The sequence below is a fragment of the Ambystoma mexicanum genome, chromosome 3q, assembly GCF_040938575.1.
Source record: "Ambystoma mexicanum isolate Mex_15411 chromosome 3q, UKY_AmexF1_1, whole genome shotgun sequence".
Lineage (NCBI taxonomy): Eukaryota > Metazoa > Chordata > Amphibia > Caudata > Ambystomatidae > Ambystoma > Ambystoma mexicanum.
Genome location: NC_090926.1, coordinates 470,114,569 through 470,139,497, shown reverse-complemented (window position 1 = coordinate 470,139,497; position 24,929 = coordinate 470,114,569).

Below are 24,929 nucleotides of genomic sequence, written 5' to 3'. Positions count from 1 at the left end.
GGCCTCATACCGATTAACTAGCTCAACCCCAATAGTATGAGCCTCTCCCTTCTGTGGGGTCAATCTTTCTAAATTAGGGTTGGACCTCCAACCCAAGGGTAATCTGTGGCCAAGAGGTGGATACAAAGGCCCCTGTGCGTGGGGTAACTCTGTGCTTCCCTCCTCCTAACAAATTTGCTCAAGCGGTTCCCTGAATCAGCCACCCTCCCTGTACAACCGTAAAACAAATCCTGAGAGACCAGCCTACTATGGAGACTGTAGCTGTTTGGTTTTAGGCCTCTGGATAAATTAGAGTTCACCAAATAACAAACCATTGTTGCATCCGAGAAGGAAACCACTATGCAGTCCCCCTTCATACATTTGGGTTTTTGGCCTACCCTTCCTACCCTTCTTGCCATTAATATAAGGCCTGGGTCAATGCTCGATCCAATCAGGTTGGTGTTGATCCAATGGGTCGTTTTATTCATCAGTGAAATAGTTGATTCAAATCCACACTTGGGGAGCCCCGGTACACCCATGATAATCCCCATAAAAGGGGCTGCTGCAGGCAGTAAATTCAAAATGATCTTCTCCAGCCCTCCTATATGCATGTTAGCCCCAGTGTCCCCTATGAAAGTCCTAAAGCGTAAGTCGGACCTCCCAGTACCCGTACATTTTGAATTAACAGTTACTGAGCTTAACTGTGTGGTTACTGCCTTATCCTTTGCTGGCATCACCAGCCTGCCAACCTCAGTGACCGGGCCAGGACGCTCACCACTCAACCCCCCCCCCATAGTATCTTACCATTTGGCTTTGCCCCAACCCCAACCGTACTTATTTCTGCCACTCTTTTTGTTAGAACTCTGAGTCATCCAGGATAGCCAGTGTGTTCATTACCCCAGACTTAAACATCTGCAATGACTCTAGGATGGTCTAAAGGGGCTTGAGCTTTACACCTAGAAGTGATTCCAGCCAGAGCTTATCTTCCTCCCCCCTGGAGGAGGAATTTAGATCCTGTCTCAGTTCCCTCTCTGGGCTCCCACCCATATGGCTATTCACCAATTGATCCGTTACTACACCCCCTCACTGTTAAGACACATAATGATGGGTCCACACTGCGCAAAGTTATAATTAACTCTTTATTCAGTTAGTAACAGCAACGAACCCCAGCCAGGGGAAATCTTATCAACTGACCTAGTGGAATGTGAAGTCCCTCAGATGCTGAGACTCCACATTCCAGGAGGCGATGTCAATGAACATATTATGACAACAGTAACCAAGTTATGAATGAGATGTAATGCACACACAAGCCCATCAATGCATAGACATTTAAATATAATAACTTCTAATATGATAAACTGTAACCTCTAACACTCATCATCCGAAGCACCCCGGTGGGAAGCCGGCTGGCGAAATTCGTCAGCATGTGGGAGTCCATCTCCACCGACCGTTGTGAGCTGGACGCGCTGGGCCGCGGGCACACTCTGGAATTCCAAAGAAAGTGTCCCCGTCTACCACCTGTGGCTAGGAAGGAAAACCACGTCCCACAGCTACTTCTGGAGGTACGAGCAATGCTGAAAAAGGGCGCGATAGAACTCGTCCCGAAGAGGCTCCGGGGCTCCGGAGTGTACTCGCGGTACTTCCTCGTCCGAAAGAAGACCAGCGGTTGGCAACCCATCCTAGACCTTCGTCGTCTAAACAAATACATCAAGTCCCAGAAATTCCGGATGGTCACCCTCCAGCACATGCTGGGACAGCTGGAGGAAGGCGACTTCCTATCGTCGCTGGACTTGGAGGATGCCTACTTCCACATCCCCATTCTCAAAGAACATCGACAGTTTCTACAATTCGTGGTCCTTGGCCGACACTATCAGTTCAAGGCCCTTCCCTTCGGATTGAAGTCAGCGTCCAAGGTCTTCACCAAGTGCCTGGAACCGGTGGTGGCGCGGCTGCGCCTGCAGCGGAAACACATTTACCCCTACCTGGACAATTGGCTCATCCGAAGCAAAGTCAAGGAAACTCGCCGTCGATCACACAGCGAAGACCGTCCAACTGCACACAGATCTGGGATTCTCGATCAACTTCGCCCTGTTCCTGGGAGCCAGACTCGACACACTGGCGCGATTCGCTTCGCGGTCGGAGGAAAGGACAAAGGCCATCTTGGGCAAGGTACAACGCAGTTGACCATGGACGTGGCTAGGGTGAGGTCCATCAAGACCCTACTTGGCATGATGTCATCGTGCATCTACCGTGTGTGCCTATGCAAGTTGCGGATGCGACCACTGAAGGAGTTCCTCAATGCCTGTTGGATGCAAGCGGCGGGCAGCTTCATAGACAAGATCTCACTCAGCGAGACTTTCCGCCAAGCAATCCGGTGGTGGGCATGGACTCGCGCTCGTGCTGCGAGTGGGAGCTTCAGCAGGATCAAGTGGATCTCCGATTCCGACGATGGGGCAATCCCCAGATCGACCTATTCACGTCGGCGATGAATGGCAAGTGCTGGAGGTTCGCCAGCAGGTTTCCCCAGCCGGGGAGCATGGGCAATGCCTTCTCATTCTCCTGGGACAGCCTGTTCCTGTATGCGTTCCCTCTGTTGCCGTTGCTGCTGCGACTCATTAGTCAACTCAGACGGTCCCGGTGCAGGATGATCCTCGTCGCACCAGCGTGGCCGAGGCAGATCTGGTTCCCGCATCTTCTGGACATGGCAGCGTCCCCCGGGTCAAACTACCGACGGACGCAGATCTTCTCGCCAGGGAAGGAGGCGCCATCCTCTATCACGACCAAGGATCTCTGAACCTGCAGGCCTGGCTCCTGCAACACTACAGTTCGGAGTGTACAATAACCTGGCGGACTGCAAGGAGGTGCTTGCAAAGGCCAGGGCATTCTGAACTCTCAAGTGCTATGAACACAAATGGAAGAGGTTCTCTGTCTGGTGCCGTGCACAGAAGATTAACCCTCTGCGGATTATGGCCCCTCAAGTGCTGCCGTACTTGCTATCGCTGGCCAAGGCGGGGCTGGCACATGCCTCCATCAAGATCCATCTGGCGGCTATCTCCCGCTACACCAGAACTCCGGGGCGGTCATCTTTTTTTTTTTTTTTTAAATATATTTTTATTTTATTTTAAATGAAAACAGTACAAAACAAACTTGTGGCATTATGTACAATAGGACAATTGACACTTAAGAAAACACAACACTGCACTCCCCCCTCCCCTCCAAGAGCTTATCGACAGGGTAGTTCTGTATCGACCTGGAGTGGCCGGGTGTCTTCCTCCTCCGAGGCAGTAGGTTCCCCTTGCACCCCAAACAGACCAGTAACTAACAACCTCCAGGCTACTAGGTTGCCCACATCCTCCTCCCCGCATTTACTGCATGCCTCTTGCCAGACCACGGTTTCAGCTTCCGCCCATTTTTGCAGATCCCTCCACCACATCTCTATCCTGGGTTTGTAGCATTGCTTCCAGTTCATGGCTATCCTCCTCTTAGCGAGTATATACGCTAGGTCTCTCAGTTTCCCCAGATGTCTGGTGTTCTTCGGTCTGGGGAACCCCCCTAGGAGGCAAGCCCAGGCCGTGTCAATGCTTATCGGGACCCCTTTGTCTGCTAACTTCTGTGACACTTCTCCCCAGAAGACTTCGTTTACTGGGCAGAACCAGAACATATGCGTCATGTCCGCGTCCTCCTCGTTACATTTCGGACATGCTTGTCTGCCTGTGTTCGCAAACTTAGCTATCCTTTTGGGGGTCATGTACGCTCTGTGCGTGATATATAGTTGGATTTGCTGTAATCTAGCATTTCTGGACACTTTTTTATGATATCCCATGGCCCGTTCCCACATCCCATCAGTCATCTGAGTCCCCACCTCCGTTTCCCATTCTAGTCTCAAATCCATCAGGTCCTTTCCCACCCGGGACATCACCACCTCATACAATCTGGAAATCTCGTGTCCGCCCTCTGATATATCATATATCGTGTCAATCAGGGCGTCCGGATCCTCCGCTAACACCATCTCAGGCCAAGATTTTCGGATAATCCGTACCAACCTGAGGTATGTAACGTATTGGCCCCCATGTAACCCAGTCTCCTCTTCTAGGTCTGCAAAATCCTTGATGGCCCCATCCTGCCATATATCTCCTAACGTGGCCAACCCAACCGATTCCCAGTATATTCTGATCATTTTCCTAAATTGGCTATCCCCCGCAGTCAAGGCGACCAGTGGCACTTGCGGCGAACACGGGTCCAGGCTTTCCAGTAGCCGACATGCTCTACGCCACATTCTCCACCCAAGTAACAGCATACCAGGGCGAAGATTTAAGTCCTGTCTAGGGACCCAGATGATCTCCTTCAAATAAAACGGGGTGCAATCTGTCCCGACCAACCTAGACTCGGGAGATTCCTCATCAGAGAGCCACTGTGTAACATATTGCAATTGGCTCGCTACATAATAGGCCTCAAAATGTGGTAATTTGATCCCTCCTTTATCGTAAAAGTTTTGCAGCTTCCACAGTGCCACTCGGTTGCGAGTGCCGTGCCATAGGATGACCCTGCACATACTGTCGAGTTTGGTAAAGAACTTCCTAGGTATTAAGTATGGTATGTTGTTGAAGAAATGCAACAGTCTAGGCAGGACAACCATTTTAAGCAACGCCCCCCGCCGTATCATCGCCAACGGCAGCTTCTCCCAAAATCGCATGGACGCACGGATTTTATCCACAGCAACTGCAGTATTGTGCAGATGTTCGTTTACCACAGTATGATATATGTCTATTCCGAGGTATCGGAAGGACTCGGTTGCCCAAGGCACGGGCAATACCGGCAAGCGTTCCGTGGGGACCCTCGAATAATACCCTAGGGGGAACATGCTCGACTTGCCGGGATTAACCGCTATGCCGGACAATTCGGCATACTTCTGCATGACCTCCAAAACATACTGGAGGTTCTCTTCCGGATATTTTAGGTACAGCAGCAAGTCATCGGCATATAGGGATATCAAGTGGCTCTCTCCTCCCACCTCGATGCCCACCAGGTCATATTGCTGTCTAAGATATACCGCTAAGGGTTCCAGGGCCAATATGTATAACATCGGGGACCAAGGACATCCCTGCCTAGTACCCCTACCTAGGCGCCACTTATCGGATATCACCGATCCCGTGCGCACCCTAGCCGTTGGCTGGCTATACAACAGCCTCGCCCATCTGATATAGCCTGGCCCGAACCCGTATTCCCCCAGGACCGTGAACAGCCATGGCCACCTCACCGAATCAAATGCCTTGACTGCGTCTAAGGAGATCACTGCCATTTCCTCATCTCTTCTGTTCCCTTCTTCGATCACCCGGTGGAGTCGCCTATGATTATGGGTTATATTCCTGCCAGGGACATAACCTGTCTGATCCGAGTGTATCAGTCTGCCGATGACCTTGCGTAGCCTGTCCGCCAGGACTGCTGTCAGGATCTTACTGTCTTGGTTCAACATCGACAGCGGTCTGTACGACCCACAGTGTTGTCTCGGCTTTTTAGGCTTGGGTAGCGGCACGATCAGCGCCTCTCTGAGCGTGTCCGGCAATCGGCCTCCCTCAAATGATTCATTATACATTTCCAGCATAGGGGGGAGTATCTCTGCGCTATATGTTTTGTAGAACTCACTCGGGAGTCCATCAGTGCCCAGGGTCTTGCAAGTAGGCAGCCGTTTCACCACCTCTTCCAGTTCATCTAGCGTAATGGGACCATCTAACTCCTCCCTTTCCTCTGCACTAATTCTAGGCAATTCCATATCTTCCAGTGTGTCCCTGATTTTATCCAGATTGTCTTCCCCTTTGTCCTCATACAGCGCTTTATAATAATCTAAGAAAGCAGCGTTAACCTCTTCCTGAGTGTGAGCCTCCTCCCCATTTTCCCTTTCTATCATCATGATCGGGGCCCTAGGGGTTTCCCTCTTATAAAGCCATGCCAGTAGGCGACCAGTTTTGTCACCGCCTGCATGCTGCCTCTCCACGTATTTCCTGTAGTTGAGGTCACAAAGCCGCTCCCAAAGCTCCGAGCATCGTTGCTGTAATTCGAGGACTAGGTCTGTGTCCCCCCCCGCTCTGGTACATTCACGCTCCAATTCTTTCTCCACTTTCTCTAGCTCAGCTAGAACCCCCCCCTGAAGGCCCTTTGATTTGGAAATAGCGTCGCCCCTCAATACCACCTTGAAGGCCTCCCAAAGTGTACCAGTCGAATCTACACTGCCCGTGTTCTCCTCAAAGTACCTTATAATCGCCTCTCTAATATCCTCTCTGAAGACCGGGTCTCTGAGCGCCTCCGCCCAAAGGTGCCATGTTGGTATCTGCCCTCTGGGGCGGCCATATTGCCAGGCCATCACCAAGGGCGAATGGTCCGACAGGACCTTCGCTCTGTATTCAATCTGAGTAGTTGCTATCGCCACTTCTGGCGTGGCAAAGAAATAGTCTAGTCTCGTATGCAACTGTTGAGGGGCCGAATAATGAGAGTACTGCAAGGCAGTGGGGTGTTTCAATCTCCAGACATCTTCTAGTCCAAAATCGTCTAATAGTACCCGTAAAGCCCTAGCCGCCGGGGTGGGCCTGTCCACTTTACTGTCGGACCTATCTATCTTGGGGTCAAGAACACAGTTGAAGTCCCCCCCCCCAGATGATCGGTTCCTCTGCGCACGGGCCCAGGCGTGTACATAAAGTCCTGAAGTATATAGCAGTATTCTGGTTGGGGGCATATGTATTAATAATACTCAGTCCTCTGTTCTCAATCAGTGCCCTTAGTATTACCAGCCTACCCTCCGTGTCTACCTCCTCTCGTACAATTCTGAGTGGGACATGCGGGGCCACCCAGATCAGCACACCCCTGGCATAGGCCGAGTACGGGGAGCCCACCACCGTGCCACCCCATTTTTTCTTTACAAGGTCTAGTTTATGTTGGGTCAGGTGCGTTTCTTGTAGCAGGGCAATGTCGATCTTCTGTCGTTTAAGATACAACATGACTTTATTTCTTTTCAGGTAATTATTGAGTCCGCGGACGTTCCAGGTGGCAATCTTAAGGTCACCCATGGCAATTATGTGTCTTCCCACCCCACTTGCAGGAACCTCCAGCAGTTCGCATGACACAGAAGGCGTCCCACTGCAGCCACTCCGCGAATAAGCTCATTCCCCAACTAACTACACACACAACCAAACCCCAACTCCCTTTCCCCTCCCTCACCCGCCCTCCCCCCAACACCACACACCCCAACTGTTGCCCAGCTTCAACATCAGAGCTCAGGCACCCCCACATCTAGTTCCGCAATCACCGATCAGTGCACGGAGCCCAGTAGGGTGAGGTCGCCCTAATGGCCACCTAACCTAAGCTATTGTGGGGAAAGAGTATCGCTCCATGGGGCTCCCGTTCGATAATAATCTCAGTGTTTGCGACAAACAGTACAACCAACTGACCTTCCATACCGAAGGTTCCGAACCGACTATAATCAAGTCTCAAAGTCCATGAGTCGCGCCATCTTGCGACGCCATTTTACGCCTTCCGCAGCTCCTCCGAGTTCTTCTGGGGCCGGTCCGCCGATTCCTGGGGGCCCCCCTGTGTGTCGAGCCACTCCATGGCGTCCTCTGGGGTCTCGAAAAATAAAGTTTTATGCGCCTGTATAACCTTCAGTTTTGCAGGGTAAAGCAACATATATTTATAACCTGCCTCCCTCAGCCTCCGTTTCACAGTCCCAAAATTCATGCGGCTCCGCTGCACAGCTAGAGTGTAATCCGGATACGCCGTGATGTTTGCTGCTCCTCTCTTGATCGTGCCTCCTTTTCGAAAATGTTCCAATATTCTTTCCCGATCGCGGTAGTTAAGAATTTTGGCAATGATGGGTCTAGGCGGGTTTCCAGGAGGCGGCCTCCTCGTTAAGGCTCTATGCGCTCTTTCCACTGCAAAGCCTTGGGATAAGGCCCCTCCGGGTATCTCCTGCAGTAACATGGTCTCAACAAAGTCAGTAGGGTCACGGCCCTCCGTCCCCTCCGGTAGGCCCACAATGCGGATATTGTTGCGACGGGCTCTTCCTTCCGCCTCCTCCGCTCTACTTTCCAAGTTGCCCACCCTTTGAATTAGGGCGTGCAGTTTTGCCTTGTGGGTGGCGCAGTCCGCCGTATTCGGGCCAACTTCTTTTTCCAGGGACTCTGTGCGCTCTGCCAGAACCCTAACGTCCTGTCTCAGCAGATTGACGTCCTCCTGGACCTCCCCAACTTTGAGGTCCAATGCCGTTTTTAATTCAGAGACAGCCAGTTCTAATTTCGACTCCCAGGCTGCTCTCAGGTCCGCTATGGCCGCCAGGATTTCTTGATTAGAGCTCGAAGGCGTCGCGCCACCCACGGCCGATGCATCTTTATTCTTGGTGGCGTCCGGGCCCGGGGACGTCTTGGTGAAGTCGTCCAGCGTGGGCTGTTTCGCCTTGGGTCGCACTGCCTTACTTGACATGGTTCTGGGGATGTGCAGGTCTTCCGAATGATGAGTGGGCGCACTGCATGCTGGCCTGGTTAGGTCTTCCCGCTACTCTTTTCTATTCCGTCTCGGGCCTATGTCGGCCATTTTGAGTTGCCCTTTGTCCTCAACGTCTCTCGACTTTTCTTCTCCAATCTTCGCCGCCGTAGCTACTATGTCCTCCAAAAGTTCACAGTGCATAGGTAGCACTTTCACACGCTGGCATACGTATCGTCGGTATTCAATAAGCAGTCACACTGCACTAATTTGCCCGGATCTGTTCAGGATCTCGGGAGCTCCGCTGGAACGCGTCCTCCTACATGGCTCTCGTAGCCACGCCCCCCCGGGGCGGTCATCTTTATGGTCTCATCGGCTGGTGAAGGAGTTCATGAAAGGACTGTTCCGGTCGTTCCTGCCGGTGAAGGCCCCGGCGTGGGAGCTCAGCGTGGTGCTGACCAGGCTCATGTGGCTGCCATTCGAGCCTCTGCATTCGGCACTGTTGAAGTTCCTGTCGTGGAAGACAGCGTTTCTTGTGGCCATCACCTCTGCACGACGAGTGGGAGAGATCCAGGCCCTCTCCTGTAAACCTCCATACCTGACATTCCACAAGATGAGGGTAGTGCTGAGGATGCACCCCTCCTTCATGCCCAAGGAGCCGTCGGACTTCCATCTCAACAAGCCTTTGGTGTTACCTGTTTTCTTCCCGTTGCCTTCGTCGCCGGCTGAGAGGACTTTGCACTTGTTGGATGTGGTTAGAGTGCTGGAGTTCTACGTGGACCGCACAAAGAGTCTTCGGAAGACATCACAGCTGTTTGTGAACTTTGGACCTGTGAACCAAGGGAAGGCTCTCTCGAAGGCTTCCATTTCCAGATGGCTCTCCGGCTGCATCATGCACTGCATCATGCACTGGCACCGGTTGGCAAACCGACCGTCGCCCGGCCGTCTAAGAGCCCATTCAACCAGAGCGATTGCTGCTACCATGGCAATCCTGTCTGGTGTGCCCCTGCTGGACATCTGCAGGGCTGCTACGTGGAGATCGATGCTCACCTTCACGAGATTGTACTGTGTCGACCGGGATTCCAGGGAGGAGTCCAGAGTCGGCCAGGCAGTGCTGCGCAGCCTGTTCGCCTGAAGGTGAACCTGGTGAGGAGGTAAGAGATGCTTAATGTTGAGTTGTTGAAATGCTTAATGTTGAGCCTTGCCACCTCCCGTGGTTGTGCATGTGTGTACTGCTATGTATTCTTGTATTCATGAGCATGTGAATCCATGCCAGACCCCATTCTGGAGAAGAAACAAGTTACTTACCTGTAACTGTTGTTCTCCAGCATGGGTCTGGCATGGATTCACATGTGAACCCTCCCTCCAACCCCTATGCAGCTCTTCTCTTGGTCCTACTGCCACTTTATGTGCTACCAAATCTGAAGATGGGTGCCAGAGGAGGGGCTTAGGTAGAGGGCGTCATTGGTTGGGGGCAGTATGACCCAGAGACTAGTGATTGGTTACTAGTAGAAAGAGAGTTCAGAAACGAAACTGAAACTGATTTTTTCTTTACCGAGGATTCCCAGCCCGACGACGGGAAATATTCATGAGCATGTGAACTTGTTCCTTACTTCCCTTGCTTTCTTGTAGTTCTTAGGTCAAAGGCTTTCGACTGTACAGGGATTTTGATTGACCTCCTGTATGACCACTTTGAGCTATCTCGACGGCTCTCTTACGGCCCTCTGGTATCTATAGTTTCACTCGGGGATCAATCAGAGTCGACCAGAATTTCTCGAATCAGCACCCACGTGGTGCTGGTCCCCTTATGCAGCTGGTCTCCCCTTTACAATTTTTCTTTGAACTTCTTTTACTTTGCCACTTTGCAACTTTCATTCCCCACAGCCCGGTTCTTATCAATTTTCCCTTCGACTCACTGGCTGTGAGGAACCGCTTGGTTTTCTTTGCAACTGGAGTCAAGGCCGGTACCATGGTAGCAGGAGTGTCCCTCGATCCAGCTTATCAGCGTCAATACGCTCGGTGTACCTTTGACATCTGCTGCAGGACACTTGGGCTATTGTCCTCGGTTTTACGATTCCTTTTGCAGAGGTTTCGCTGGGTTTTGTCAAGAAGGGCAAGGTCGTGTCTCTCCTCGTCTGCCTCTCGATCTTTGTCGCCTTTCTCCTCCTCTTGAACTGCCTGGTCTTGATAGCTGTCTCATTGTGCGGTCTGCCTCGCTCGTACTGTGCTCTCTATGCTCTCTTGCTCCCCATTTTATCCCTCTGAGAAAGGGAAAGGGCCGTCAGGTGTGTGTGATTCTGATAAATTGCCTGACTTTTGCCTGACCCTGGTATTGGGACAAGTCAGGTAAACAGCTCTGGTGTTAGTCCATTGTCTTTCATGTTGTGCGAAAGTGTTTGTGTCGGAAAAGTGTGGGGGCAGTGTTTTTGAATGTCCTACGGAAGAGGATGGGGAAAAGGTGTTGAAGGAAGGGGGATGCTAGGTCTCACCCGTCAGTGTCCTACTCCCACTCCCCGAGGACACCCCATCCAGGTGATCCTCCCTCACTAGTCCACCCACAGGATCCAATAGCGATGGCCATGTCCTGGCCACCGGGACGACAGATCGCCGGGATTTAGCCAGGGTGGCACCTTCAGGTTTCTCACAGCGGTTAAACAGGCATAGGGTGCAAGCTTTAATCAGACACTGAGTGACTACTGTATGTTTTTTATGTTGAAGGGAAAGTGTGAAAGGGAATTGTATCTGGGCAATCACAAACAATGGAGGCTCTGCCAAAACTAGGGTGAGTTGCCAGTTAGTTGACAAGTTGTCCCATTGAGCTTGATCATAGCCCTGGGGAGTGGCTTCCTCTGAGGGTTTGACAACTGAGAACTAGGTCTGCCTCCCATCACAGTTTTCAGCTACAACCCAAACAGACTCGTTTTTGGGACACTGAGAATACTAGGATCCCTCGCTGATTGTTTCAATGTGTCCCTCCTCAGCACACGAGGGAAGCGGCTACATCCCCCATGCACAGCCCCCATCCACTCACACAAATACTAGAGCAGCGTCTTCTGATTCTAGAATAGGTCTCTGAAGTACAGGCAAGTCCCAGTTTGGTCCAGAACCTTGCTACGACCCACCTCAGCAAGCTCTACCCCATGGGGCAGGCCGGCGGCTGTAAGCCCGGTCTGCCGCAGGGCATCATTCTGTATCTGGTGGGTGATAGGGCACCGCTGCCACACTAGCTCAGGGAAGCCTTTCAGAAGCTACCCTGTACTGGTGTAGCAGCAACATCCTATTTAAATGAAAAGCTCCAAGCTGCTGTGTACGAGCGGAGAGCTTATCACTTAAATAGTGCGCCGCTGCCACACCAGCATGGGCAGTCTTTCAAAGGCTGTCCCATTCTGGTGAAGCAGCAGTGCCCTATTTAAATGAAAAAAATCCTGCTCTGTGCTTGAGCACCCAGAAGAAGGGACATTTGTTTTTATGAGGAGCAAATCGTAATATATTTTTCAGTTTTGCAGGGGCCACAGCTCTTCCATTGTTCTGAATGGTAGGTATGTGCAGTGCGCAGTGCATGTAACAGACAAATCAGAGCAGGCATATTAACCCTTTGTGCAATCTAACTGGAAATGGGAAATTCGGATCCGTAGGATACAAGTATATCTCTGTAACAGAGACATTAACACCCCTGGCTATATTACAGGGACTCAAACTTACTTTTATCTCTATTTGATTCATTTTTTATTTGACTTTTTATTTTATTATAATTATTTGAGTACTGATTACATTTGAATTTTTAAGTTTTGGCTCCATGAGGTAGTGGTTTAGTGCCCCTCTGCATGTGAGCCAAAATGAATGCCCTAAATGATGACTAGGAGATAAGGCGTCAGGTCCAGTCCTTACCTCTTTGCTTCTGGACTCCTTTGCTGGGAAGAGGTAAGGCCTGTCCTTTCAGGTAGCCACCATGCAACCCGATTACGGGATAACAGGTAAGCGCTACGGCTACCCTGGGAGCCAGGTCCCACGGGGAAAAAAACCTTGAGGGCGGAAAAGAACAAGGTGCTGAGAAGACGTTCCAGGTAAATTTGTTATTCTGGGAATTTGTCTTTACAGGAACCAGGAACAAGTAGAAAACACGAGGTCACAAGGCAAACTAGCGTTCCGCAATACAAAACAATTGCAATGCGAGAAGCCTTCTGAATTACCTCTATTTATTTCCGGGTATCAAATGTTGCTGAGCACATGAACGCAATGATGTCACCGCGTGGCAAGAGCGCCTGGGCGCCATCTTGGATTGGGACGCAATTTGAAAGTGTTTCCAAAATGAAACCTGATCAGATAAGCGGCAAGAAGGCAAAAGCATGACATAAGGGTTGGCAGAGGCAGATATAGAGTCTGGCTTTTGTTTGGCTGAACTGTCTTTTGTCTTGGTTATCTGCAGTTAAAATGTTTTGCATTTTGCATTATTCATATTACCAAACGTTTTTTAGGATCAGACAACAGGCGACCATTGCCAAACAAGGTTGGCCATTGCTGACTTTCACCAGCGTCCAAACCAACCACAGTTGCCTATCCCCAAGTCAATCATTGCCAACCATGGACCACCATGCCCAATAATAGCTAACCATTGCCAAGCATCGCCAATCATGGTCAAGTCTTGCCGATCATGGACAGCGATTGTGGACCATGGCCGTCTATAGCCATCTGTTGAGCCAGTAAGGTTGTTCTGTGGGTTGAGTCCCCACCACAGAGATCTGAGGAACACCTCTAGACTGCACCTTTTATACTTTCAGGGTCTATCAAAGACCTTGAAATTATATGAGGTTAATGGTCAAGGTGTATTATTCAAGTTGCAAGAGTGCATTTAGTTTATGGAAGGTGTCTTGTCAAAGATTGTGTGAGAGAGACAGGTAGAGAGAGATAGAGACAAACACTTATCATTCCAGCACCCAATATGGCATCCAGAAAATCACCATGGAAGGGATAAACACATGTTATAAATATAATCCCCACCTGTGGAACACCACCAATCACTGGGGCACCCTTGAACGGCATTAATAAGCATGCCAATTAACCTTTTTTACATACTGCCTGTGCCTGCTGTATGCATCTCCTTCTTAACAAATGTATGATATACACAGCCTATAAGAAAGTTAGACTGGTAATATTGCTGTGGAGAGGATGAATACACTTGCTACCGAGATCTCCATGTGAGCAGGAGTAGGTAACATTTTTATTTTATTTATTTCAAATATTTTCATGGTGAAACATATTCTAATGAGGCCTCACAGCGTTGACAACATTGGCAGCTTCCACGGCCGCAAGGTTGATGAAATAGGAACAGTTCCACTTTCTAAGAGTATCATCTGGTATGGAAGACTTTGCTAAACCAGGGGATTACACCAAGAACTGCACTAGAAGCAGCGAACATGTTTTAACAAGCTTGTGGCAGTGGGCTTTGAAAGGGAAGGCTGTATCAATCCTACTCATTGACAAATAATCCGCAGGGCTTCTGAATTGATCTGCACAAAAGAGGAATACATCAGTACAGTACTCCACTCATGCACATCTTCTGAACGACGTGAGACCAAAGGACATGCAGTAGAGAAGAGGTGGCACTTTGCAGCAGCACAACATCTCACTTATCTCCTGACTCAGGGTCTGAGCCCAGGCCATTGTAAAAGGGAGGCAACATAATGCGTGCCTGCTGCACCCATGCACCAAAGCAGTATCCCACTTGTGTTCAGAATTGAGGGCTTCTTACCCGCAGATGCTGTAAGGGGTGAGAAGCACAACATGTATGCCTACTGTGTTGATGTTTCTGCACAGTATACTGTGTTGCCCGCATCGCTCTGCCCCACGCCACAAGGGCATGCCATTCGTAGTCGAGGAGGAGTGTGAGGGTCTTGCAGGGCGCTGCACAGAAAAGCACAGAGCGGCGGGCACAGAGGTTGCTCCCATGGGGATCTCCTGCTTGTGGAGTGAACTGCACTATGCACACCAGCCGGGTGTGTTAGCAGCTGTTACCGGGCCGGCACAGTCGTAAATCAACTTTATGTGTAGAAATGCTCATTTCTACACATATCTCTCAGGCATATTACCTCCATGTTCCTCTTCCTTGTCCCAGTACCTACTTTGAAGGTATCAGCCTCTTTGACAGAAACCCTTCAGGTGTCGGCATATGAGGAGGGTCACACAGCTTGCAGACTTAATTGCTGCTGTAAACACGCTACTGGTGTAATAAAAATGCTGAAGCCAGGTCTGCATTTAGCCACTTAATTTATAAGCACTCTGTGTTTATTTCATTGAAGTGCTGTTAAGCACACACATTGGCAAAGCCAACAGTTTTTGCTTGTGTATAATATTAGGAACTTGCCGGGCATTGCTTAGATGCCCATGTACTGCCACCATTTTGCACCTGCAACTACCAATGGGCAGTTAATGCCAATATGACTGTGCCTGACTGTGCCTTTGCTATGCCTACAAAAAATCCCAAACTGTTCGCATTGCTAATGCTTGTTGTATTAGTGTGCTCCGTCTTGTCGATGTTCCTGTTGCTGTCTGTCACAAACACACCTTGTACCCACCAACTTTCCTTATGTATTGCTGTTTGTGGTTGTTTATTAGTGCCTCTTTGATGGAAAATCGTATTTGAAAGGTTGCATTTCTTGATTTATGTAAGGAATCTGTGGCGGTATATGAGGATGTATCACTTTGTTGAAATTACTGTTCACGCTCTTTCTTGAATATAACATTTTGACAAAAAAAGTGTAGAACCTAATGGAGGAAGTCTTATGTGCTGTGTTAAAGCCCTTCAATCAGGGGGATGGGTGAAATGCACAAGGATGGTTCATGAACTCATAGATGTGGCACCAGGCACTGTAAAGCTTCATACCTTGATCGGCTGGAGAACACCTGGACACAGTGGCGTACTGAGCGGGGCCTGGGGAGGGCACACTGCCACCCCACAGGCTCTTTTGAGAGCCTGACCGGCACTTTCGTCAGTGGGCCACCTCTCCTGTTCGGCACCTCAATGAAGGTGCCCAAACGGGAAAGGTGTCCCCCTGGCAGGACAATGTGTGCTGAGTAGTTCCTGCTCAGCACAGTAATTGTCCTGGCAGCAGGACACCTTACCCTTTCCGAAACCTCTGCCAGGACAATGTCCCAAGGAGCTTCAGGCAGCAGAAGAGCGGCTCGCAAGTTGCTCTGTGTCAACAGAGCATTTCAATGTGAACCCTTAGGCACTGATGGGAGGGAGGGTGGACTATTAGCAGGGACTTTTGTCCCTTTAGAAATGTGCATGGCAGGGAGTGATCAGGTGTGAGACGGTTGCATAATGTTGCAGGCTTTATGAAATAATGAGTATGGCTTTACCAAAGGGGGGTTTGTTAGGCTCACATTCATCTGCCTGATGTGATTGTGACTTTGCATGCAGGATGGGGACAATAAAACTAAATCCAATAAGATCCTCTTATTGTTCAACATATTTCTATAATGATGTTAAAGTTAATAATGAAAGGGCAGTTTCTTATGTAATGTGCTTTGCTTCCAAGGCATTGCTATAAATAAACTAGTATTTAAGCACATGAAATGCAAAGGGAAACATTCATAAATATCTATATAAACTAAAACAGTGTGTTGCTTAAATTGTCCACATCCCAGTTTCACCATTTAACCAAAGTGTGTGATCCTGGGCAGACCATGTAATCAGACTGTGTCTTATCTGCAGCTCTGTAAGTGATTCACTTCAAAGCTTTAATATATCATGCTGTTATTTAAAAAAAGAAAAAGCCTGACTTGCTCCATCAGTGGAGTAAATTTGCTGAAAATGTTGGGGGTGGGGGGCCATGACATCTGATGAAAAGGTGCCCCAGACAAATGAATGGGGACAAAATGGTGTGCCATGAACGTTGGGGGGGGGACACCCCTGCCCCCCCGTAAAATTACGCCCATGTGCTCCATATATAACAGTGCAATTTAGGTATTTTGCACCACAAAATTATTTGCCACTCGGCTTACTTATGACAACTTATTCTAAAGTCAGTTGCATTCTGCCTCCAAGTATGAAAGACTGATGATGCTCCTTGCGATTTGTTTTCTGTGAAGTAATGTCTGTTGGTGCAATCCATATGCAAATTAGTTGATGTGCATGTATTTTGCCCCAGAGCGCCACGACAGAGCTCTAATAGATGAGTTCCCTGCATCTGTAATGATTCTGCCATTTTTTATGTTGTGTTAAAATGCGAGATGCCACTAGTAATGTTACCAAAAAAATAGATTGGGGCAGGGGTCGGTGGTTTGTGGGCGAGAATGAGACAGCCTGGAATTGCGTGCACTGCATTTGAGGGGAAAGTAGCAGGAGCTTCACCGTGGCTGTCCTCCTCACCACATCTTGCAATGCTGAATACTCCACTTACAGGATAACATAGGGAGGCTTTTCATAAGATGTAACTGTCATGTTATTACCACAAAGTGCAGCTCGACATTTCATGAACTGTGAGGAGTCATTAATGGCTTCAGTTGAAGCCTTGTATTTTAATGACAAGTTAAAGTTCATGTAATGCCGAGCTTCGTTCCGTTGTGGGTATAGATTAATCACTGTTTATTATTCTGAGAGAAAGCTTTACATCAGCGGCTTCCTCAGAGGCAGCCTCGCGTTTTAATGCAAAGCTTTCTCTCAGAATGAACAGTGTTTTATCTATTACAGCAACGGGGGCAGCTTGCGTGGTGCTCTGCTGCTTATGTCTGTGACAGCTCGGAAGAGAGGCCGCTGCTCAGGCTCAATGCAGCCAATCAGCCGAAGACCAGGGGATACCGGATCAGTATGGGATACCAAATATTACAGAACACCCCCAGTGCTTCACTATAAATCATGACTGAGCATGCGCAGTCAGCCGGATTCATCACGAATATGTTCGTGTATGTGAAATAAGTGCATTAGTAACGTGACATTGATGCACTTAGTTCACATACAGGTACATATATATTTGTTATGTATACTTTGATATGTTTTGCATATTTAGTGCTTATTAGAATCCTGGGACTTTGTGAAACACAGTGTCCGCTGAGTTTAGCTTTTGGAGTCCGGTGGATTCGTAATGTTTACGTCTATTTACGAGTAGCTCTTAACAGGGCTTCGCGGTGTTCTGTTATTGCAGTGAGCCTGGCTCACATCAAGTTACAGAAACGGCACCCCTGAGACCCCATAAACACAATGCACACCACATTCCTGCTGTCAAAACGCATGCTCAGTCAGCAATATAGGATTTTCTGACAGATAGGAAAAAGTGACGTTACACCGGCCCACGAAAGATTGAGCAGCCTGCTGTGCCTGTGTGTGCTCCTGAGGTTGGCTGCTCTCTGCAGACTTTTGGATGACTGCAATGCGTTGGGAATATCGTTCGGAATATGCATTCAACAGAGGAATGCATATTTCAAGCGCAGCGTAAGATGCTCTGGAGTCACACACTCTGTGCACCTCATTCTTTGTGTTGACAGCCTTTCAAGTGGGCCAATTTATAAGTGAATGCTTATTTTAAAACCTATTGTTTTTACACAGTATGCGCTTAACATTTCAGTTTTAAGAACTGAACATGGGGCATTTTTATTCAGCAGGCCAGTACAAGTTTCAGCTGACCACCTATGCATTCTTCAAAGAGAATTAAAATGGCACACAGAAAAGTAGCAACTATTTTGTTTATTTTCATGTCTCTTTATTTGACACACCAAAACGTGTATTATTTTTTTTTTGTATATTACTTTTTAGTTACATATGGCACATCCCTGCAAAGTTAGTCATTTTCTTGCAGTATTCTAGTGGCTGCTTTGGGACATGGACTACATGCATGTGCTCAGCATGAAAGGGCTTTTAATTTTCTAAACATGCCAGCCAATGCCTAGCGCGCACAGCAGATGGCAACTCAAATGTCACTGGACACCTTGATTAGGAAAGTAGAGTTCACTGGGCCTCATTCTGACTCTGGCGGTAGCCGTGCCGGTAAATGCCGGAGTTATGAATTTTGCTGCAATGGGCAATTACCGAGCATTACAGCCCCTGCAGACCCAGTAATTGTCCATTGCTGGGTGCCGCAAAATATTACTCCCCATTCCCATTTGGGGCCACCAGGTCGGACCTGGCAGGCTGGAAGACACCATCTCGCATAACTCGTAGTTTGCTGGTCCGGTAACAGCGGTACCTGCAAGCTTACTGGCACTGATGTTACCGGACCGGCAAACTTGTAATGAGGCCCATTGTGTGTCACTATGCAGACAGTAGCCCATGGCAAATCAATGCAGTGATATGTGTGCAGCAATGTGCGCTGCACAAGCCACCACCCTGTTGCTTAATGGTGTCTATGTGGCGCTCCAGTATGTAACACCACATATGCAGGTTTTTGTCTGATTGTCCAATGTCCATAGAATAGCATACTGGAACGTTTTGTGTATGTGGCTCTGATGAGCATGCCATACTGCACCCACACTTGAATGCGTAATGCAATCAAAGAAGTTACCACAAATTGTACATCCACTAGGCCAAACGCCCTTTTGACACTGTCACATTATGACTTTCACTAGCTGCAGGCCAGCACTAATAAGAGATGCTAATGCCAGCTCTGTTGGATAAAGCATGGGCCCGCTAGTTCTTGCAGCAATAACCCCTGAGGCCTGCGTAATAGTGAGGTAGTGGCTGAGGAACTGTGGACGCTTTACCATGCATTAGAAGCCGATTTTATTTAAAACGCTTCATTAGCTTATTACTGAAAAGGCTAAAGTTGTAAGAGGTACAATCCTTTCTGTGCATTGTTCATTGAGTCGCTCTTCTACGGTATCCTGTCCTGTTTACAGATATCATTCCCAAAACATGTTTCTGTAGTGGGGGTTGGGCATGCTCACACTGAGACCCAGCCCTTCCTCATCAAAAATTCTTCTGAAACAAGCAAAAAAGCCCTTGTACCCCATTTGAGTGTCTGATGGTAGAGCCATTGTATACCTGCACCCACAATGTAAGCTGTCCAAATGAGTATGTATGGTTTATGGTTACAAACATGTTAATGTTGGGGTGAGTGTTGTGAACAGTGATGTGAGCACCGAGCCATGCATCTGTTATGCATTTTGAGATACACACATACAATCCTTTTTATAACAGACTTGGTTATCCAGTATAGAGATATCTGATCACTGTTATAGTCCTGAAAGGCTCTGTAATTTAATGCAAAGCGTACAGGAAGCCTCACTGGTGCTATTTGTCCCCTTTCCCACTCTCAGAGGTATTTTGAAAGAGTGGAATAAGAGTGTACCAGACTGTCCATCTTGGAATGATAACCTTCAATCAGAAAATAATTCAAATGGTTTGTCTAGTATTGCCCCTTGCGAAATACAAGTGAGGTAGTACGAACAGAACACCTTCAACACAGGGCCAGTGGGCCCTCAGACCCTGGTTGGCTGGTCACACCGCAGTGTGCCAGTATGGACAGTTTGAAACTGCATTCAGGCAAAGCCTTCCCAAAGAGCAGGTGACAGAAAACACATTTACTTGGACAGCAACAGCTGTGTTTTCACATAAGAATTCTTCTGTCATGTACTTGCATTACAATGTAATGAAACCAGCTTCATTTATATAGCAATGATTTATTCATATTCAGGAGGGTTTTGTCGCACGACACATAGGTTTAGTTTGGGAGTGACATGTGCCAGTTGGGTGGGCGCATTCTGGTGTTTCGCCCTAGGCACCAAATTGGCTAGAAACTGCCCTGTTAGCGAGCCCTCAGGTGAATTGGTGAGAAGCAAGTTTACACTTTTGGTCCTATGCAGAAGGGTGGAGTACTTATGGTTACCGAGAGGCAGTGTTTTAAGTGGGGTGAGAAATCGAGGGGGCCTGTAACGAGAGGTGTGGCCTAAATGATGGGCGTGAAGTGCCGACAGGACAGTAAAAAAAAAGGGGCATTCCTCAATATGGGTTGTATTTTTTTATTGTGCATGCTGGGGATTCAAACCAAGCCAGTGTCCAGCACCTATGAAATATCAATGCTATTTAGTAGGTGTCAAGCAGTCAATTGAATGTACCAAAAGAAATGCAGCATCTCTGAAATAGCACAGTGTGGTGTGACACCAGTTTGTCACCAGCTTGGGTTGGAATCCCCAGCAGGGGACAATGACAAATAAGTACCTTTCTTCGCAGTAGGGTTGTTGGTGGGGAGCTGAGGGAGCCGCAGCAATACCCCAGCTTTGATCAAAGATTCCATAGACTGGTGGGGCGCCACACCAGCTAGCTCCAGCACTCTTAAAGCCTGCCTAGTCTATAGGGACGAATCTCCCACATAGAGGTGGGTAGGGTGTGTCTATTTGGCAATTTAAAATGTACAGCAGATGGGGGAAGGGTTTGGTATGTGAAGTGGGGTGGATTTGAGCTGTAGGTCAGTGCAGAAGACCTTGTTATGTCCTTGCAAGAACACCATGCTGGGAGGGGAGGGAGAGGGAATACAAGGCCTGGCAGTGGGAAGAAAACAAATGAAAAAGAAGGTTGTACACTTTGACCATCTCCTGTGTCGTCCTCTATATATGTTTGTGGTCTGGTCAAAATGGCTTTGGCGATGAAGCACGGACACGCGCCGTCGCTATTGGCTGCTTCCGCGACCCAGACGGAAGCCCGTTCCGAGGAACTCTACATCATCCGGTGCTGCTGTTGCCCGATCCCTGACGACAATCCCCTTCAAGCATCTTCCCCCACCACATCCCCAGTCATAGGAGGGAACAAGATACATTTTCCAGCTGATGACGATCCTGACTGTCATCCGCAAGGTATGAGCCTGCTTAGGTCCCGGGAGACGCCATCATGACAACTGGACATCCTCACTGTTCTTTCCACTACACACTCCCAAAACAAATGGAAACAAATAAATACATACCTACCTGGTTTTCAACATACAAAAAAAAGACTACATCATACATGATGAAGGTGCCCACCAGCAATCACCCTCCCATTCACACAGGACATCATTCCTTCACAAACCAATGCCGTTTGAACTTCCCCCACAGCCTGACAGAGGTACGCATTGGTCTGACTGGGTGGAAGATTTTGAGGATTTTATCAAAGCTGTGTGCAACAGATGTCACTGATAGGGCAGACATTTTCACAAATCTTGTGATCGAGAAGTACAATCTACCATTAGGACATTTTGGGGCCTGGACAAACAATCCTATGCCATGTTGGTAGCTGCTCCTAATAACAAATGTGCAGTTCTACTCAAGCGTGGTTAGGAAAGGTACATATTTAACCAGTGCTGCCAGAGATTGCAGGAAACCATGGACAAACGTGTCGTTTGCTTGCAAAAACAAATTACCCATTGTCAATTTCACACCTCTTTGGATGACGAAGCAATTTGACTTTGCATAATTGAAGGGTGCACCTCTTCCACGTTTAGAAAGCACCTCTGTCGAGATGTGCCTAGACTTCCACACGCACCTCTTACACTCCGAAATAATGAAAGGACGCGGAGTCTTCACTAACACATCTTTATTCTTCACGTTGCCTTCCCCAACTGCCCAACCCTACGTCATCTCCTGTCCCTCCCCTTCCTGCGGCCCCGTGTTCCTCTCCACGTGACCTGGGAGATATGTGACGACATCACACCCCCCCGATACTAAACATTAAGTTCGTTATTAGGGCATCTCTTCAATGAGACGAGGTGGTCTTCTTCGAGTTCTCTGAGGTCTCCAATTGTTTCTTTCATTCGATTCCTGCGGTAGCCAACAGGGCTCATCAGTGTCGGAATCCTCCTGATCTCCTTCATAAGGTGCATCCCGCACCAACACGTCTCTTGGCGTGTGATGTTCGACTAGGGGTATAATCCCTGGCATTCTTCTGAAGTGGGAACTGTTTCTTGTTACTACGCGCGTAGTTCCTTCAGCTGTGATGAGAGAGCCTTTCCTATGCGTGATGGTGAGGGGTTCTTCATTGAACGCTGCCATGTTTTTGCGATTTTGTGGCTGTCTCGCAACGACAATGTCTCCTGTTTCCAAGATATTCTCTTCAGCCCTTCTTTTCTTATCTGCTGTGTCTTTCATGTTTGCTTTCTGGGATGCGTCTTGTTGTCTCATTTCAGCATCACCTTTGTACCTCTCTTCTTCTAGTTCTATGTGAGGTATTCTGGTTCGCACATTTCGTTCAAACATGACTTCTGATGGCGATTTGCCAGTGGTGCTGTGTGGGGTATTTCGATAGTCTCTCATTAACTTACACAGTAATTTCTCCACTGGTTCTTCCGTTAGGCGAGCTATCTGTGTGGTGCGTTTGACACTCCCCATGAAACGCTCAACTGTACCATTCGCTTGAGGCCATAGCGGTGTTACTTTTCTGTGATGGAAACCCATATATTCCGCAAAGGTTTTGAAATCTTGTCCGGTAAATGGAGGTCCATTATCTGATTTCACTACTTTTGGAATTCCGTATGTGGCAAACATCCTATCCAATGCCGGGATGGTGTGATATGCCGCTGTTGACGGTACAATTTGTACGTCTGGGAATCTTGAATATTCATCGATTGCTACAAGGACATATTCTCCCCCTTCCAAAGGACCATAGTGATCTACCGCAATCTCTTCCCAGGTTCCGTTGGGCAATTCAGTCATTCTGAGCGGTTCCGGTCTAGTTTGAGGGTTAAGAACCACACACGTGGGACAACTTTTGAGCAACTCTTCCACCTGTGTATCCAATTGAGGGAACCATACTCTTTGTCGCAACATTCTCTTGGTGGACATTATTCCTCGGTGTCCTTCATGTGCAAGTTCAAGGACCCTTTTTCTCAACGAACGAGGAATCACAAGTTTTGTTCCTTTTAGTAAGAGTCCTTCTGTTTCAGCGAGCTCTTCCTTTACTGTAAGTAGACAGGAGATGTCTTGTTTAATTTCCTCTCTGGCATCTTCTTTCAGTTGCTTTGCCTATTTCCAGTGACCTGTCTCAAGACATCTCATGATGATCTGCATTGCTGGGTCTGAGTTGGTTTCTCTGGCTATTTGTTCCATGTCCAAACCTTGTGGGGTACTTTCTTGGACCACGTACATGATGTATTGGTCTGCAATGGACGAATCGGGGTTGCAGTCTTGATTGGGATGGCGCGAAAGGAAGTCCGCTGGATTTTGTTCTTTTCCCGGTCGATGAATGATGTTGAATTGGTAGTCGTGTAGCCTTAGGGCCCACCGAGCTATTCTGGGAGGCATTTTAGCTTGAGCATTTCCATAGATGAATAGTAATGCCTGATGGTCTGTGACTATTGTGAAGGGTTTCCCGTAAAGGAAGAGATGAAAATGCTTGCATGCCCACACAACAGCTAGACCTTCCCTCTCGGCTTGTGAGTATGCTTGTTCAGTTTTTGAGAGGCTGCGGCTGGCATAGGATACTACATGTATGGCCTTGCCGTCTTTGTGATCAAGTTGAGTTAGAATGGCCCCTAGGCCGACCGGGCTAGCATCCACTATTAATTCTGTGTGCTTCCATGGATCAAAATATGCCATATTTTTGGCATCCGCGATGCGATCTTTGATGATTTGGAACGCTTGTTGACATTCATCTGTCCATCGGAACTCGGCGTTGAGCTTAGTGAGGGCTCTCAAGGGTGCGCTAACCGATGCAAAGTCCTTTATGTATCTTGTGCAGTAGCTTGCTAGGCCTAGAAACGATCGCAGATCAGTGACGGAGGTTGGTGGAGTGCTCGTGAGTGCACTGACCTTCTCAGGATCCGGTGTCATTCCATTTTTGGAGAAAATGTGGCCGAAGAATCGTAGGGTTGGCTTTCTAAATTTGCATTTGTCCTTGTTTAGGGTGAGGTGTGCTTCCTCCAGTGCCATGCACACACGCATAAGAGGGTCATCGTGTTGTTCTTGATTTTGTCCAAATACTAAGATGTCGTCGCTGTAGTTCAGGCAATTTGGCACGTGTTTAATTATGTTGTGAATTTCCGATTTGAAAATTTCTGCTGCTGAAGAAACTCCAAAACTGAGCCGCTTGTATCTATAGAGACCCAGGTGCGTAGCAAAAGTGGTGATGTATCTGGACCTTTTGTGGAGTTCTAATTGATGGTACCCTTTATTGAGGTCCAGTTTTGAAAACACAGTGGCTCCACTGAGCAGATGCACCATGTCCGTTATCCTAGGAGATTGATGACGTTCTCTCAAGATTGCTTCATTTGGTCTTCGCATGTCCACACAAATGCGAATGTCAACGGAGTCTCTTTTGAGGGCTGGTACTATGGGGGACACCCAGGGAGTGGGGCCTTCAGCCGGTTCAATTATGTCTGGCTCTAAAAGTTTCATTAGTTCGGTTTCCACTTGCTTTTGTATATTAATGGGAATACCTCGGTAATGCTGCGCTACCGGAGGAATGCTGTTGTCTATATGTAGTTCAATTTGTCTGTTCTTCAATTTTCCTAGTCCTTTGAACAATGCAGGGAAAATTTTGTCAATGTTGGCGGTGGGGTCCAGATGTTTGTGCATCATGAGTCTAT